We start from the raw sequence: 20,216 nt of genomic DNA, 5'->3' as shown, positions 1-20,216 counted from the left end.
GGCAACAGATCACGTCAAACTCTAAGTAAACCCAACAAACAAAGCCGTCAGTTTGGCAATTATGATATGTCACCTTGAATAATAATAAGTTATGAGGGCGAGGTGGCCTAGTGGTCTAAAGCGCTGGGCCATTAGGGAGAGTTGAGCGAGGGGTCCGTGGTTCGAAACCCCATCCTGCCCGATCCTTGTTGCTCACTCTAAATAGTTCCAATAGGTCGGATATATCATAATCATAAGCTCTTTCAGTCTAGTAGAATATAATTGTGATATTTCTCCTCGTTCCCATCCACCGTGTAGAATGTGCAGGTGTACACGGTGGGTGCCCGGCGTCTCGTGGTTCGAATGGTCACGTAAAATCCGTGTGTCAGACGAGTCAAACCTGAGCACGTAAAAAGTTGCAGGCCTTATCGAAAAGAGTAGGGGATCATCCCCGGGCTTGTTGCCTGCACCCTCCCTAGGTCCCAGGGCAGTAGTAGTTGTGAATACAGTGATTGTAGTTGTGTTAATGTAATGTTGTGAAATGGTAGCTAATGGTGATATAGATAGCTGTTAAAAAGTACACTGCTTACTCAGTGGTGCGCCTGAAAATAGGCGGGATTTCCCAAATACAATACAATACAATATGCCAACAAAATTGTTACTAAAAATCCCAATTTTGGGGCTTTTTTGACTTGTTAGTACGAGTTATGCTGGTTTCATACTACCCTGCCGCTTGCCGCTGAGCGGCGTGGCGCACGCGCATTGCAGACAAACGGACACAATAAAGGCTTGTCATTGGTTGAAACGCCCTGCGGCAAGCGGCAGGAAACTAGCTGGAGGCTTTAGGCTAAGTATAACGGCAACTATGGGCACTTAAAAAGGCACACTCTCTGTAAAAGGGTGAATTTCCACTCTTTCAAGGAGTTGAACGAAGGACAACCCGTTTTTGAGTGGGAAACATTTTAAAATGAAAGAAAGTACATTTTCTTTGGGCAATATTTACTCTTTTGAGAGTAGGCCTATGCAGACTAGGTCTAACTTTTTAAATCCTTTTAGAGTGAAATTTTCCACTCAAAAAGAGGTTGTCCTCCATTTCACTCTCTCACTCTTTTTTCGGTGTACATTTAGAGAGTACCGGTAGATGCGGTATTGTTGGTCGAAGCAGCCAAAAAAAAATTCGATTTTCATAATCTAAATCATATTGAAAAATAACACTTAGCCTAAATGTTTTGCAAAAGTTCATTCTACATATCATATGATATACTCAGTTTGAAAAATTTATAATGTTTTTCCTACCCTAACCCCTTCCGAAACCTTACTACATGTATACAAACCCACCCAAAGTGATTTATTTTTGTTAATTAATGAGTAGGCATATACGTTTTACAAATGTGTTGTTGTTTCAGGCCTCTTTATAACATAACCCAAGAACCACAGGACACAGGACCTACAAAAGTATATATGTGTCTGTGATATACTACTAGTATTTGAATTCTTCTACACACTCCCTATAAAATGATCAATGCAATTTTTGCCAAGCTCACTACCATTCGCAAGATGCTGTAATGAACTACCAGATCGCAACAGTAAAATAGTTGCTAACCTTAATTTAAGTTGTGTTAACAAGTCAAAAAAGTATTTTCTATGAGCTTCTGTGATTCTACATGTTCTATGAGCATGATGAGTGCAGGCCTTTTTGGGGCACCCGCCTTAAGCGGGCGCACCTATATAGGCATGACTTTGTGAAAAGCTTCTAATTTCACTCTTGCTAGATTTACTTCGCAATTGTTTTGCTAAAATTATGCCCATATGCCCAACTCAGAAATAAAACCACAATTTGTTTGGATTTTATTTTTATAATTGTTTTCTGATATGCACGGGATAAAATGTTGAGCGTATATTCTTTGTTTAAAATACAAAATTAATGGACTTATAAAACACCTAATAAATCCAGACCTTTGACCTTTGTATGCCTTCAACCAGTTTACCGTGTGTCTTAGAACCCGATAGACGGTGACATTTGACCATACACTAGGATCCACAACATGCTCATCTATCATGGGAACAGTTCTTAAACCCTAATACATTTGTACATTCATCTTTGGAAGATTTGGGTACACAAACTCTACTCTGCAACTTGAGGTCAAATTTTGCACTATGATTATGTAATTGAGGTTATTGGACTATGCCATTGGGATGAGACTCTTGTGGTCCATAGTACCCAGTAATGTTTGCTTAATTAGATGTTATCTTAATTAGAGCTCTAGTAGGCCAAAGGTTATTATTTGCATGGTATAATTGACTTGGAACGTTTGTTTGCTGGGGAGATGTCAGAGTCAGGATGTAGGTATCATTATGCCTCAAATCACGAATTATTGTAAGATTAGTGCAGAGTAGGTTAGATATGAAAATGGAAAGTTACAACAAATGACTGTACACCTGATTCGTGAACTGTGTCTTTTTGAAAGACTCTTCCTTCATCTCTATTTGATTTTCAGTGTATTAGCAAGTAGATGATGTATATGTATCACAGACGTTATACATTTATAAAAACTTAACGTTTTCTATTGGTCAACATAGGCGTAGATCCCGGGTGGGGATACCCCCCCATATTTTGCCAGGGGAGCTTACTTATTTGTGTCTTCTATACTATTCATCATATACCCCTGCATAACGAAATTCAACAATATTCAATATCCAAAGCAATATCCTCACTATAATAGGTCCCAAAAACAGAATTTCCCCCACCCCACATAATCGCGAATTGACACGAAAGCTTCATTCCCATTTATTTCATCCAAAACGGTCCTGCCATACATCTTCCCCAATCAAACACATTTCTCTTGCATTTGATCATTTCCTACTCTTCCCTCGAAAAATCATTATAATACCAAATCTACACACCATGGAATTCACCATATCACGTCCAAGCACTATTCATCATAATCCCCTGCATAATGAAATTCAACAATATTCAATATCCAAAGCAATATCCTCACTATAATAGGTCCCAAAAACAGAATTTCCCCCACCCCACATAATCGCAAATTGACACGAAAGCTTCATTCCCATTTATTTCATCCAAAATGGTCCTGTCATACACCTTCCCCAATCAAACACATTTCTCTTGCATTTGATCATCTTCTACTCTTCCCTAGAAAAATCATTATAATACCAAATCTACACACCATGGAATTCACCATCACGTCCAAGCTCACATTGGGCGCCCCATTCCTTTTTTAAAGGAATTTTTATTTGCTTTATTGCTTGCAGGGGTAAAACTATAGTCTTCCAGGCCTGAGTCTTCCTTATTATATATATAGCGCCACCAAATTAAATCTAAAATTGACACAAAAAAATATGCCAAGGATATGGCCAAATACTTTACATGGACTTTGGCGGCGGGTAACCAAAGAATCGTCTCGACTCAGAACTCATTTTGAGGGAGAATTCCTGTAAGAGAGTCATGCCAGGCCTGGATGATACCATCTCCTGCAACTATAATGACAGACCGTCATTAATGTAACATGGAACTATATAGCCTATACAACTATCTTCGTTATGAATTTTTGAGAAATTCTTTGTGATGACATCTTGTGAAAATTAAGAAGCATTGAGGAATATTATAAAACTATGGATTACCACTTACTGTCCTGTTAACTAATTGCAGCAAGATTCAGGTGAGTTTAACTGTCAAAAAAAAGCTCAAAAATGGATATAAATTAGTTAAAGCCGCATAGCCAGGGTATACGGGGTGCGAAGCATCTAAAATGCCAATCTGAAAAAAAAATCCCACTTTTTTCAATAAAAAATGTTAAAAATCAGCCCATTATTGAAGAGTAAATCAGTTTACAAAAGGTCCATATATTAGCTCTCCGCACCCCTCCCCTCCCCCACATATACCCAATAAATACTGGCTATACGGGCCTGGACATGATGACTTCAAAATTAACAATAGAAAACATTGATAGAATCGTGTCTTGTCTGAAACTCATTCAAATACATGTCATGTCATAGTAAATACCTGTAGCCTAAGACATTGTCATGTCTCTACGCAACTGACATGTCTAAGTTTGAAGACATAAAGTCATGTCCCCCATGCAAGGCACGTCTAAAATACAAGACGTGTCCCGATGCCCGGACGTGTCACTTGAAGTTAGTTGTGAGACACGTCATGGGTTTGTGTCCTCTGAAGCCCATGCAAGTCTCTGAGTCTTTTCCTCGATTGAACCACAGATCCTTTATTTCCAGGATCTGTGATTGAACAAAATACGTGTATTATTTGTGTCTTATTAGCTTGTGTCTTCAGAAAATTAAGTATATTTCTATTATTTTGTAGTTTTCTATATGACATGTTTATTTGCAACGTTGCCAATTATATATAGCTTGCTAGACACCACTTTTACCTTAGTAAGACCTCACTATAGACCACACTAGCCTCATCCTGACTAAGAACCTTTATTGCCCTGTATGCAGAACCCTATCAGTGATAAGATTCCATAAAGAACATTAAAAAGAACCTTAAAGATTTAAATAGGCCTAGGGATGTTCTAATTAATTAATTCAGGGACTCATCACAAAGTTCAGTCCCAGGACCCCTCAAAAGGTAAATCCGGCCCTCCAAATACCTATGTCGTGGTTGGCTAGACCTATTTTATCAAAATTAATCCATCAAAAGTCGTTTTTCATCAATTTATTAAGTTCCAATCAATTTCATTAGGTGCAATATCCTAAGCAGATCACAGCGAAGAGTGAAAGTATGTCACCAAGAGCTTCTTCGATTTCCGACAATGATGATTGCAAGAAACAGATGGGCAAACTTAACTTGATTGAATTATTCTGTCTGAATGGTCAACACTATACAGGATAGGCCTATTTCGTTCTTTGCTTTCAATAATATCTTATATTTCTTTTATCATTTTGAGAAACCCTATAAGCATACGACTTACGTTATTGTGATTGATAATTTGCTTCATCGTAAATTTGTTTAAAAAGTTGCTCGGTGCGATGAGACACGCTAGGGTCCTAATGGCACTACTCAAACAATGTTCAAAGTATAAAGCCAGGCTTCTTAAAAAGCCTGTAGATACGCATAACTGGCATATAACGTGGAAAGAAAACGAGTTGTTGAGTTAGAACTGCATGAGTACGAGTGTTAAACGGCGGTGTCCCAAAATCTGAAAATGGTAGTCGTGAAAAGGCAACATCTCTTCGTCCACTATTTAGATTAACAATGTCAATTGAACAGTTTCGAAAATTTTTTTACAGAGAAATCGCTTTATTCTAAGCATGTATGAAAGAAATAGATAGATTTTCTTTTATCTCTTAATTCCTTCCATGTACATGATGTATGTTCTAAGAATGGCTGCATGTGTGTTCCATGTATACTTCCGAAATCAGAATATATTTAGTATATGTGTCTCATTACACTTTAGTATAACTACAGGAAAACTGTTTTGATCTTAAGAATGGATATAATAAAATACTTAGCGTTATTCATAGAAAGTCGAGAAAATAAGGTTTAACATGTCGTTGAAAGGAATACTGGAAGCCCTATGGTCCTACAGAGTTCAAAGGAAAGCTGAGATGAAGCGTATCTTTCCTAATGTCCATCAGTCACCATAACAACAAAATAATTAATAAACAAATTATATATAGTTGCTAAACATAAATGTTGGAAAGAGATGTAACCGGTATCATATTCTATTAGACTACGATATTTCATCATAAAATAAAAATTACACATGTCATCACTGAGTATTTTTGTAAGCCTTTAAGTCCATCCCGATTATCATGATTATTAAACAGTGGCGTAGCGTGGGTCATCACATTGGGAGGGAAGCGACCATGATTTGGGGACACCGGGTCTGATGGGGGGGGGGGGGCACAAGCCGTTTTTGGCAATTTTCCTATGGGACTTTTTAAAATTTCAGATCGATTGGGGGGGCACATGCCCCCCGTGCCCCTATGACGCTACGCCACTGTTATTAAAATTAATGTTGTAGTGTTTTCCAACACATTTCTCATAACCTGACGTCGTATATCACTGATGATCTTGAATGATGCTATAGTAGGCCTATCGTTAAAATGGAAACTCTGATACTTCCTCTTAATCTTATGTTGATCTGGGCGCTGCCCACAAAATGAACTCGTGGATGGGTGGGGTTCTCTGAGCAGAGCCGCTTTAGCTCTGTGATATTGTAGTAGTGTAGTATTGCACTTTTAGAAGTTGCCTAGATGTTCCTATCAAGATATTAAATCAACTTTAGTTTCTTTTGCAAGGTGAAGCTACATGTACTATCATTTGGTGTGGACAAAGCCCGGGAGTAGGTCTGCCTTAATTTTGTATTGGGTATAATATGGGGCTGGTATTCAGAAACATAACCCAGAAAAATCCCAAATTAATTTTTGACCAAAAATACTATATTTTGGATTATTTCTGTTCAATATTTCGTTAAATTTGCCCAATTCTAAAAAAAATTATTGTTTTTTTTTTTAAATCATCCCTAACCTGTTTTGAGTTCAAAAATAGTTAATTATCTTGTGAATTATGGGTGTTTTTTTAAATTCCTGTTTCTGTTGTGTTAGGTGATGTTCGTGACAACTATTAATATTATCATTAATTATACAGGTCTCATTTTCTTTTTTCACCCGGCATTTTCATCTATTTAGGCATATTCCTTAATTTCCTACAATTGAAAATGGCTGAAGTTCATGTTCAATGTTCATTCACCTTAGGTTGTTTCACCCAAGGGAATGAGATGAACATATTTTGGCCCCTGGATTATATCCAAGAGACGTACGATGTCAATGCATGAGTTGCACACGAGATGAGGTGCTATACGCCATATTTGATCGGCTAATTAAAACTTGGCACCGTGTGTTGGCACTTCAAACATATCACTCCAGTAATGAGTGATCAGTGATCAACGGAAAATGTCGCCGAATCGAGAAGTTCGAGTTATTTACATTATTTTTACGCTTTCAAATTACCGGCCCGAAATGTTCACATCTTCTTTTTACAATATTAAAAGGCAAGTTTTACAACTGTAATTCATCATAGGTCCGATATATGCATCTCCGATCAAAATGGTGTGGGTTTCAAAATGGATAAGGCGCCCGACTCATAATCCATAGGTTGCGAGTTCGAGCCCCGCTCGTGCCAACGTGTTGTGTCCTTGGGCAAGGCACTTTATCCTCATTGCCTACTGGGGGATGAGGGTAGGTTGGATTGGATGTTTGTATAGTTGTTTGTTTCAATGTTGCAATATTGGCGCTGATTAAGGTGCTGCCTGCAAATTGCATTGTGTCTGTTTAAGTGTGTTTAATGTACAATTCAAGCAATTTGACCTGCGGGTCACCATTAGAGTTTGAAATAAAACCTTCCTTTTTTTAAAATAAATATGAAAGACATCTAAATTTAATTTAATCGTAAAAGTTAGCCAACATTAGGAGATAAACAGATTTTCTCTATTAAAAACGCAGTGGCTTGTAACACCCCTTGTCTTGCCTGACTTTATAAGAGATAAGCAAAAAAGCCTCGAAATGGCGTATAGTGATATGCAGGAAGATTATTTTGTAGATCGATCAAGTTATTTGAGTACAATGTCCTAGATTTGTAGCATAAAAATAGGAGATGTGCGTCACGAAACAAGTTGTTATTTTATTTTATTTTTTATAAAATTTATAGTCGAATTTTGTGCAGGCTACAGGGCCTACGTGACTTGTATTGCGTTACATCATGCAATAAACTCATGTCTTCTGGCAGAGTGTACCCATGTCTCTATTTTGGCGCAATTCAACTTAAACGGTCGTGGACTGGTTAAAAGTTAGGATTCAGAGTTGATTCTGTATTAGCAGTGCATTTATTTTTTCAATTCGGCGTAGTAAAATTGTGATATCTGTGTAATAAAGCCTACATGGGGAACTGGAAAACAGTAGTGTGTCTTGTTCGGCGATTGTGTTTCCAGATTTCCAGGGAACCCTCAACGATGTAACGAACCAAGAAGAGCTAAATGCCAAAAATGGTTACACAAATGGGAACCTAAAGGGGTTCTTTCAGTTTAAATAACCTTTTTTTTTCTAATTGGGGTTCCATCCTGCATATAGGGGACAAAATGGTTCTTTAAAACAATGTAGAACCTCTATTTCTTATAGTGTAAGTCTCGTGGAGTGTTTTTATATGGAGCACATAGTTGGATCATGTTAGGCTATTGTGTTACCAAATTATATCTGCAAGGAACTTCTGCGTGATATAAAGAAAAATGTCGAATATGATATTAGGCTGAAAGAGTCCTCCCTTTCTTCTATATAGATGTTATATACCTGTCACATGAATAACATTAATGGTATGATTTCCAGATTCACATCAAACTTATAACTGTAAGGTATACCTCCTGGTTTAAATCAGAAGAGCATGTATTGGATAAAACAGGTTATATGAGTGTGCAGGAAAGATGCCCCTGGATTCTTGAAATCATGTTACTATGATTTCAGATGATATTTTCTGCTACATACTATGATACACATGCAGAATCCTCTCTCATCAGGTAGTTGGGCAGCTCTGTTCTCCTTCTCCATAGGTTACAGTTGTTCGCGGTATACCATCGAATATACATTCCGATCTTGGGGTACCACATAGCTACGCAACCAAGCTATACTATAGACACGAGTTAATTTACGTATGAGCTACACAAAAATGGAATACCAATATTTTTGCTTGCTAGTGACTCTAATCACCCTCCTGATATCCAAAAAGGGCAAAATAGGGCACAGGGGGAAAATGTTAATTCGCATATTTCCAAAATGGCCGCTTTGAGCAAAATCGAAGCAATTTTTGATTTTTTACCCCTACAGTCTTGAGACTGATATGCATCAAAATATAGAAAAAAACCAACATAAGACATTTTTGAGCACAACGCACTGGCAAAGGAACGGTACACTATTTATTGACTGATAGGCCTACATAACGATATAGGCCTACTTGTCTCGAAGTAAGGCCAAAAAAAAATTGTTTGTTTGTCCACGTCCGACCGACCGTATACCCTGGTCCCGACCGTGTCTTTTTTTTTTTTTTTTTTTTTTTTTTTTTTTTTGATTTTTTTTTTTTTTTGATTTTTGATTTTTTTTTGGCATCGATGGGACATCGCATAAAACAGTGGTTAGTATAAATTTAAAGAAAGAAAATGTAAAGAAAATGAACAGTATAACATGCAGAACCATCTCAAGAGTTAAACCAGTAAAGTGCTGTGTGTTTTGACTTATTTCATGATTTACCAGTCTTCAAATTGTCAGTTTCAAGTGCAATATCTGTAAAAAAAAAAAAATCCGACCTACCGACCCAACTGTTTCATAAGCCTCTATGGACAAACAAACAATTTTTTTTTTGCCTAATGAGGAAGTATAAAATTGGGCGTCTTTTCATCAGGTCTCGCACCATTCAATAAAATACTTTGGCAACACTGTCCCTTTATACAGCAGTTTTTAATTGGGTAAGAGGAAGGAACCGTCACGTCTCTTTTCACACCCTAAACCTCTTATAATGCCTTATAATAACTTTTGTATGGAGGCTGACATGCATGAGACCTGCTAAGCAGCGCGCGAAATTTTGCCATATTGAAAATAAACTGGTAAACTATGGTGCAAAAATGGAATATATTTGCAATAAAATTGGCACTTTGTGGGCTAAAATGGTCAAATATGAGGTTAATTTGGTCAGAAACCCACACACAGGCGTCAACATTGGGGGATGATTATATGGACCACCCCCTGGCGCTGGCAAAATATTATGGATTTAACTTTAAAATACCCCCCCCTTCCTCCTGCTCTATAGTCAAATAAGATATTTCCGATGAAACAATATAGACAAATCCAACCAGCCAAGTGATGGTCAGGACTCAGAATTCATTCGACCATTACTGGGTCCCCTCCGCACCAAACTGGTGCTGTGACTGCCCAACTGGGTGGGTTAAAGCCACCAAAAAATCAATGATATATTGTATTGTGTTGTAAACTTTTATCATTCTTTTGTCTATGTGTAACACGGGTGATGTTTAAAATCCCCGCCAAGTCCGCACCATTTCACATTTTAGGCCCTTTTGGTCAATGCATGGGGACTTCATTTTCCCTCCCCAGTGATTTTATCATTTTGAACTGCTGATTAAAAACTTCAAAGAAATCTTCATTCGTGTCAAAATTAATTTCAACTGTAATTTGTACTGCATGATGGTTACATGGGCAGGACCGGATTTACCTTTTTGGTGGCCCTGGGCCAGGCTAAAATTTGGAGGCCCCAAACTCACCGTGAGGAAGACATGTGCGCTCAAGTGGCCAATGCTTGGTTTAGGTATCGACGGTGGCGGCAGGAGCATTACAATAATATTTAGGGGGCATGAGTATAGATTTTAGCAAGATATTTGTGCACGCTAGGCGCGCAAAAAAAAATCAATTTAGCTAAAAATGAAGGTGAATTTTGTTATATAACTGGCCAGTGCGTGCGAAGCGCCCAAAATTCTGCAATTTTACCCTATTCTGGCCCAAAACATGGTGTTTTCCGGGCTAAAAAGGGGCAATTTTGGGGGCCCAAAATTTAGGGGCCCATCTTTTTTTTGGAAATGGGATTGTGGAAGGGTAGCAAAACGATCCTAGTCTATTCACAGGTTTTTGAATTTTTCAAATCGACAAAATGTATACGTCAAGTTATGCAAAGAAATGTTTGTAATTTAAGGGGGTAGTTATTTCTTTTGAACCCTGTATAATGAACGTGGGTTAAATAAATACATGAAATAAATTTCTATATTTCTATTTACACATGATTGTGTTACGCGATTTCTAATTACCTGTTTATCATTTTTATGTACAATGTCTTGCGACATCAATGCCGTGATTTAAAAATCACAGCAATGATGTCACAAGACAAAATAACATACCACGATTCCTTTAATTTTCAGTTAAATTCAAACGATGAGCATTTTAAATAAACTGTGATTAAATACCCCAGTTCCTGTCTTAATTTTTGGTTAATTGATGTGATCACGTGTAACCATTTTGACCTAATTTATTAATACTTAGATTGAAGTAGCTCGTGATCAACATCAGATTATTTTGCACGCTGTCGTTTTTACCGTGACAGTCATGTTAGTTGGAACTCAGTCTTCCAAAACATATCGATATATCAGTACACAAGCAGATTCCTCATGATACATTATGATCAGCATACATGGTTACTCTCTAAATTCCAGGGACTTATTAGAAGGACAAAACCTTGAAAAGACTTAAAATTCAAATCTAATGGATTTAAATTTTACTCTAATAAAGATTTGAATTTTAAGTCTCTGAAAGGTTTTGTCATTCTAACAAGTCTCTTAGACTTATTTATAAATCTTAGGAATTTAGAGAGTACTTCGTATATGGTACAAATTTCTATATACAAATGGACTCATCAGCTAGAATAATAATTCTTCAAAAAAGTAAAAATAAACTAAAAAATATTCAATTCTCTTGATATCGGGGGGAAATCTAAACATTATTTCCTTATATACAAAATCAAGAGTCGATTAAATTATATAACGTCAAACGTTTGATCTCCTTGATCCATATAATAAACTCGATCCCTTTCAGGAGTCATCCGTATCCTCACAATAAACGATATGTCTGAAACATGCAATTGGAAATCTCTGCCGCCTTTTGTCTTGTAATTTGTTGTAGTTCTGACAACATGTCAAACAAAACTCGACAATTCAATATGTTTTACACAATTAAATTTATAAAAACAAGGAAACGAAAAAAGACATGAAAAATAGACAACTAAGAAAGATGCTGCGCCCGTTCAAACAAAGGAAGTGAGAAACAATTTCCTGTTTCACAAAACGTTTTGATTCATTGGTACTTTTTAGTGGATGTAGAATTAGTCCGATGTTGCTCAGACGTCGACATATCAGTGCGGATTGGAGAAGCTATCATAGAGAATAGCTCGATATTATTTACACCGGACATTCGACATAACATATAATTGATTTTTCATCAACAAACATTCGTTAGAAGATAAAAATTAATTGAAATAGATTACATAATGAATACCTGTTGAACGAATATTCGGCCCTTTAGCTCACTAAAGTAAAAAAAAAATACAACAACAAGAACAAAAACAAACAAAAACAAAAACCAAAAACATCCCGTGTGATTGCGAATAGAACTTGTGCATGCCCGATGAAAAGAATAAAAAAATTCTCAGAGTTTGCGTACATATATAATCAAACATGTGTTTTTAGGATACAAACATTTTTCTTTTAAATTTATTATGTGGCTTGATTTCCGTTATTTCAGATATTAGTCAAGCGTGGGGAGACTAACTTTTGAGATACTCTGCAAATCAGCAGTGAACTTTTGACCCTCTAATAATAGAAATTAAGAATACATGATTTGAACATGAATGTACTTAAACATTAGCCTACCCCGGATTTCATACATCGAATGTAATAAATATAAACACTAATATGATTGTCAATTTTAATATGAAATGAATGTTAATGAAAAACACATGTAAAATTCAACGAACGGAGGTTGTTCATTGGTCTAAATAATTCAATGTCTGCTATGACAAAAAAGTTAGTGAACCGGCCTATTCCCAGGATTACGGATTTTGAAGAACCCGGCGAAATGTAACTTAGGCTACAGACAAAGCATGATAAGGAAAAGGTTCAACTTATGATATGTTTCCCCCTCGATTTTACACCCACTATGATTCTTACGTAGTTCTTTCATGTTCTTACATGCAGAGTTTAATGAACACTTTCACTCTTAGAAGTGAAAAATGATTTTGAAAAATAATAAAGAAGCTGGGTTTTCAGAAGGAACCAAAAACGGTCTGCATTGTATCAAAAAGAACTGTCTTCGCTCAGTTAGCTTTGCTATAATATATACATATTTATAAATACGCACGTGAGCCGTGTGCGCCGCCATACCAAGACCACCAAGTGTGACAAAATCCACACACGATTGACCACTGTACATACAGAAAAGGATATGAACTTTAAGGTGGCGCCCAGGCACGTGCCCGTGCCTGGGCGCCACCCCACCCCCCCACCCCCACCCTCGGTCGCTAGGTCACTGCCGTTGCGAATGAAGAGATTATCCGTTGATGCCAGCACCTAGTTTGCTACTTTATATGTTCTATTGATTCAGGTTCATGGACATTATTTTATTTTAGACAGGATGTTAGAGGACAAACATTATTGATTTTTTTTGTGTATGAACATCAGCTATAACCTAGCCTAGTTAACCAAAGCCTCAGGTTCAATTCCTGTCATGGAGTGCAAGTTTCCGCCCACTCACCACTCTAAGCATTTGCCTTATATAAGATTTCAGTAATTTTCCAAAGAAAGAAACTATCTTTCTTCTGCATGTACAATATGTATCTTTCTAAAAGGTCAAACATCGGATCTGAATTGTTAAATTTAAAACTATAATTGTTTCGGCGAGACGCCCTATTATAGATTTCAAATCTCCTCTTCATTATATCAGTAGGCCTACAGATTGCTGCACTTGATAGCTCATAGCTCTAACATTAGAGAAGGCGTATAAAAATACAGGCTTTATCAAAATAAATGGTATACCCATCAGTTACATGCAGTTATTTAAGATGATTAAGGATAAGACAATCATAATAAAAGGCAGTACAAAACCTGCCTATTTTTGAGAAACGGAACTTTCGTGAATAATACTCTTCGAGCTATAATATAGCTTCGGAGCTTAATTGTTTGGAGTGGGTCTTTTACTTAATCGACACAATAGGGTTCATCGGGTCTTATGTAAGCTGTAAAGCACAATCGATGAAATTACAAATGTTATTATAACAAAAGCCAACAGAAAACTTGAGTTACGTTTATTGTGGTGTTCTGCTTCTTGAAATTCAGTCGCTTCAAATATTGAGTCTTAGTATTGGGTTTGGTTTTGGCCACGTGGTTTCCTATTATCCTACCTAAGCTCTTAAGTGACGTCATTATCGATGTCTTTGTTTGTACCCTTTGTAAGAAACTTAAAATTGTGGCAAGGAGTTTTGATTTTCATTTCAGTTTTATATATAATCATGTGAACAACATAGCCGCTTGGTTTGAAGTTACCTGATATAAGTATAGAAAAGAAATGTTTAAATTTCGCAGTGCAATATTAACGGGCAAAACATCCAGATGAGACACCGGGGAGAGGGAGGAGGTTATATAGGTGGGAGGGGAGAGCCTAGGTAAGAGGGATGGGTTGAGCTTGCCGGGGACAATAAATGAATTCAAAATCAAATAATCTCCATCATCATGCATCGCTTATGTTTCATACCCTACATTCGATATCTCCTCTCCCCTACACTATTCCACTCCACTCTCGAGCTCTCCCCTCCTCTCCTTTCCACTTCCAACGCCACTGTTGACAATACAATGCATTTTGTTTTTGTAGCCTAATCAGTCAACATGGTGACATCAGATCGTCATCCATGTTATCGTGTTATTAACATAGGGAGTGATTTTACTATGAACTATCGTTATTCATGGTTTACGATTTGCTTAATTTACTGATTGGATGGTTCCCTATCAGGTACATCATATCAATGTTGCAAATGATTGGTATATTCCTCAGGAAAGGGAAGACATCAAATCAACGTTTTAATTTGAACCAAGACAGATTTATAGAACTTGCTTCTTTCTTCGTCACAGAAAGTCATGATCACGCGCTGTAGAGCCACATTCATTCATTCACATCATGTGAATGAATGAATGTTTTTTTAATGAAAGTGCCGAATCACGTTTGATGTTTGTTTCCCGATGTAAATGACTGTGCCCATCAGTTCAATGTAAACCATTCATACTGTGTCCCTCAGGAAGAGGAAGACATTCACTATGTGTTCGAGGAAAGATTTATCGAGCATTTTATGTGACGCTGAAGAAAGAAAATGCTTCCAAAATCCACTTATAACTCAACGAGCCACAACGCAGCATCTTTGGCACTTTAAGGATAGGCGAGGTATTGATGGTCGAAGCAGCCACAAAATTGCAAAACAGAAAGTTCATTCTACAAATCATATGTAGTTTAAAACTTGCTTGATTTATTGTTGTTAATGAGTTATGTGCGTTTTACAAATTTAAGTTTTGTTGTTTCAGCAATCTTTACAACATAACTCACGAACCACAGGACCTACAAAAGTACTCTGTGATATTTGAATTCTTCTCCAAACTCGCTATAAAATAATGCAATTTTGCTAAAGCTCACTACCATTCGCAAGATGCTGTGAACTCCCAAATCGCAACAGTTTAAAATAGTTGGTAACCTTGTGACTCTTAGAACTCGTAATAAACGACGATTAGTTTTTCAATAATAAAATTAAAACGCTGGGGAGCGACCACGCACAATGACCCAGACAATGCATTTGAACATACCGCTCTTACAATAGACACCCCACCGTAAATATTACCTTGCTGTGCCAATATAAACGCGTAATGTACGTAATTTTGAGACATATTTTGTTCACAAATGATATGAAGGGACTGTTTTCAGCCAAAATGTTGGCTGGCAGCAGATGCCCAATGGTACCGGGAAGTGTTGCAGAAAGGTAAGCTCCCGGGGTAAGCTGTTGGTTTAGTTGTGGAAAAAGATTACTTTATATTTTGGCGGGATTATTTCCGCCAAAAATTTCAACAAAAAAGAGATATACCAGGAATGACTTTTGGAATTTATTTTCTTGGTTACACTTGCACTTTTCTCGACTAAACGATTTGTTTCCGTGACCAGCCTGTTGTGTAGGATAAAGAAAATCACAATCTAATCGAATAAAGCACATTGTGTGTGTAAAACAAATAAGAGCGATATTTGTGTCACTTCACTTAGACCAACTTAAATCTTTGCACTAAACCCCAACGTCCAGCCTACAATTCGGAAGGGAAAGAATAAAGTGCTTATGCTGTTGACAATTACAATCTTAACCATAATCGAGTGCCCCATTTTAATGCAAATTAACTTAATGTTAGCATTATGGATATTATTATTATATATAGGGTATATCATGATGAAATTTGCCCCAATTTTATTATAATGTAGAAGTAAGTTAAATAAGTCTAAAACAAGTCCTTTTTCCAATTTTTGTGAAGTTTTGTTTCGTAACTGAATCCAAAAGTGCAATTGTAAGAAATAACTATTGTTACGTTACACCTACACACAGTGATTAGGTGGTAAATGGTGATACAACTCTCACCTACAGACTACAGAGGAGAAGTTATGCGGACACTGTTCATCTATCACAATACGGAGTCTCGCAGGGCTCGATTATTGGCCCTTTGGTGTTTCTTACTACATTCATGCCACTTGGTCATACATTCTGCAGTCATGGCCAACAGCCCAGGTTATGCAGCATGTGGTTCGTTGTTTGAACCTACTAATTGAATCAATTCGCCCCCTTGTCATTGGTAGATATGGCGCAACCGAATACAGAAGCAGAATACGTCGTTTAATTGAGACGATCATCACCAGATCATATTGAAAACATAAAACGCTCACTGGATAGTAAATTGCACTACACATTCTGTCACCAAAACCTGAAAACGACCAGGTTAACATAATCATAATAGAAGGTGAATGCGTCTTACCAAGAATGCGTCTTACCAATTAGATCTCATTAAACTTGGCCCTGGCTATATAACCCCCGGATTCAACCCCCGATCTAACCTATTTTCTTCCATGATAAGATGGACGTTGATATACTTCAGAGACCCATATCGGATTTACTTAGCAAGAGGCTATTATACGGTCCCTTTCCTCGTGATCTTTCTCGTGATATTCCTCAATCCCTCCTGCATCGCCCTCACAGGATCCAACTTGAAAGAATTCAGATCACAAAGTTTCATTTCCGCCCGCATTTCCGCGTTCATCTTCTGTCGATTTTGATCAACTTCATATCCACATCAATAACCCCCAATAAACATGATAAAAGGGCTCCAATTTTATAGTCAGTATCGGCAAAGGCGTGGGTCATCCTGAACTGGATCTTTTGAGATGGAAGTTGGTTCCTGAACAGTCCCCCTAGTGTATAAACTTGAGATACGGTTCTCCTACACTAGGAGAATTCCCTAGTGTATATAAGGCACAACATCTTGTTTATTTAGTTTGTCTGAAGATGGCACTCTCTAAACATGCTAAAGGTCATGCCTCTGAAAAGGACTGATCAACATTTAATCCTACTCTAAGTTAAGGATGTTCAGCAATGTAGGATGCTCTATGGACAAAATTCTAAACCAAGTCAAGTACAATAATTGTAAGATTTCTTATGCAAATCCATCAATGATCACGAAAACATTTGCATGAAAAACCCACATAAACATTCTGTTGAATTGCAACCCATACACAAACAGTATATTTTTTTAGGTTTATCTCTTGTCCATTATAGTCGTCGTAAGCTGATATAAACTCAGTTCATTTTGTTGAATTTTGGACTTGTTCCATAGAATCAATGTAATGGTGCAAATACAGTTTGGCTGAGCCTGTTTTACCCAATTACTGATATCATCGACTACAAAGTACAGAAACTCCTAGTCCTACTCTGCTTATTCAGTGACAGAATGTAAATAATACTTCCGGTCAATATGCCAAATTCGATATTCAGCTGGTTAACATGACAAGATCAAAGGACTAAATTTGCACAAATACACCATTTCCTATGCCAGCCATTTAATAATTATTGATTTTGAAATGTATAATTCATACTATTTCATCAATTACACGATCAAGCTGCTATTATATTATGGGCCAGAATTATAAGTGGCATGCTACCTACCACAAAATGAGCGTAAAGTCGCAAGTTGGTAGTTTCGAGACATCCTGGCTGCTGAGTTGATGCTCTTTGTATGCCGCGCACCTGTAAAAGCCAGTAGGATGTCCTTCATGAATGGCCCATTGTGCCCACATACAGACATACCTTTGGCTTGAACAGGTGTGTGTGAAACAATGAACACCAACGCAGCAGCCAGGATGTCTCAAAACTACCAACTTGCGCCTTTACGCTCATTTCGTGGTCACAGGCCAGGTCTCGACGATTTGTTCAGGAAGTAGGCTACAGTCAACAGTGACGTTGCCGCGATTTTTCAAGAGGAGGCCGGGGACAAGGTGACGCAAGGGGTTAGGGGAAACAATATTTGTTAACATTGTCAGAAGTGGCAAAAAGGCTTAACAATCTAAAATATCACGTTGGCCATGCAGCATCGGGAGGGGGCAGCTTTGCCCTCGTCCCCTTGGGCTATTCCATACGGACAGTCACTGCCAATGGCATACTCGAATATCTATATATAATTATAGAGAGAGTTGCATAAATTGAATGAATTCTGGAAATCTTTCTGCCACTGTCATCGTATCAATTAGCGCTGTCCATGGCGTCCCCTGACAACGAAGCTGTCAGCGTCAGTTTCCGATACTGTCACACAGGCCCTAAATATGGTGACATTTCATATAAATGATACTTCCGATATGAAAACAGATAAAAAGATACCTGAATGAGAATGTGCAAAATCATGACCATTTATGGTAGTTTTTATATTTGTTTTCTGTTTTTCTTAGATGGGCCCGGCAGCTAATAAGATTTTGGGAAATAGTTTCACAGCGTACTTGATGTTGCTCTTGGTTCAGTTTTTGTCAATGACTCGGTCAGGTTTGGTATTAGGCAAAGTTAGCGCAATGCTCGAAGTTTTGCCACTCGATTTACGTTTTGATCAACTTGATGAACCATACCATCGCGGCAAGTGTGTAAACATGGTAAAGTTGACATGTCAATATGCCATACAGGCAAACTTTAAAGTGCGTAAAGTTTGTACAGAAATAAGCAAATGATTGCCTAGAATATTCTTAAATTCCACAAAAATGACAAGGTTGTGCAAAGTTGCGTAAAACTGCAGTACTGAAATTTCAATTTCTCACATTCTCTACAAAGTAAACATTTTGGGCAAATGTGTAAAATACAGTTTAGTTAAAATTCCCGCAAAGTTGACATTTAAAATGCAACTCAGTACCCATGGGACTTTGAACCCAACATTAATAACAATATACATACAACCTGTACAACACGAACCGTTGATTCCAATTGCTGAAAAACACTCTGAAAACCTTGGCGTTGATAATTGAATTGCACACTCGTCCGTTAACACAGGACATCCTCTATGTTTGGTAACGAATTTATACACCCAATTTCAAAATAATAAATACAGTTAATTGTTCATAATAATTCTAAAATGAGACATACATTTGCAATGTGGTATATAGTGATTTTATTCTTATGGGAGCTTATCTTAAGAGTACAGACAAGAACCAAATTAGGTTGCATGTGTCATGCACATTGGGGAAGACCGTCGACCGCAAATGAAGATCACTAGATAAAATTTTAGGCAAGCGTTAATACCACCTTTATAATATTCCAACAATCCAACTAATTGTTCATTTCGGCCGGCCGCCCTCGCCATGTTCTGCACCTCTGGATCAGCCCCTGGAAAAACGGACATAGCAATCTGCAAATCTTAAAGGGGTGTGGTCAGACTTTTAATTGTTCTGTTTTCTATCCTACATATAGGTAGGATCTGCTTTACCATGTAGAATTTACCATGTAGAATTAAAAAGCTGTTGTAAATTACAAAATCTTGTAAACATGGTAAATGGCTAGGAAAAGCTTGATCCGGAAACAATAATATGTTTCCAGATGTTGAGTTGTTTTGCTCCAGCAGTTTTGACATGATATCTTTAAGGAGTATTTTGTGATCCTAGCATCCTCTTTTTATGACATTTTTCATTAGATATCCACGAAAAAAGCTTATTCCCAAAATTGATTCCGAATTTGCGTTTGCGAGTTATGCATGACTATGCGTATTGCTATAATAACACAGACTTCTGCGTTGAAATGTGTTGAAATTTCGTTCTGGTGTGCCAGAACGTAATTCAAATTTCACGATATTTTTGCTAAACGAATTAATCTGCAAGCTTTTTTTTTTTTGTATATAAAAATCTCAACTTTTTTTGAGAAAAGTGGGGGGGATGATGCTGTGGATCACGAAATGCCCTTTTAAGTCCTCCAATCCATAGCAAGTGCGAATCCTTGCTATAGCCGAGCTACGATGGGTTCCGACATAATGGGTTTCTTACGGTGTGTCGTAAAACCATGGATCAATTAGCGTTGTTGCGGCTCCCGTATGCATACGCACCGTAGATTTTGATGAATAGACCTA

The 20,216-nt window shown here is 37.4% G+C and overlaps 1 protein-coding gene across 1 annotated transcript in view; it reads left to right on the top strand.

The window, feature by feature from the left end:
* Positions 1-3,397: 3,397 nt before the first annotated feature.
* LOC140142525 (multiple epidermal growth factor-like domains protein 10) overlaps positions 3,398-20,216 on the top strand; it is a 69,500-nt gene continuing 52,681 nt past the window's right edge. The window contains exon 1 of the mRNA XM_072164519.1: positions 3,398-3,659. The gene's annotated coding sequence lies outside the window, so the exon portion shown is untranslated. The remainder of the gene's footprint in view (positions 3,660-20,216) is intronic.

Source organism: Amphiura filiformis, chromosome 20, assembly GCF_039555335.1.
Source record: "Amphiura filiformis chromosome 20, Afil_fr2py, whole genome shotgun sequence".
NCBI classification, from domain to species: Eukaryota; Metazoa; Echinodermata; class Ophiuroidea; order Amphilepidida; family Amphiuridae; genus Amphiura; species Amphiura filiformis.
The sequence above is the reverse complement of the archived record's forward strand: the minus strand, read 5'-3'. Positions and strand labels throughout refer to the sequence as shown.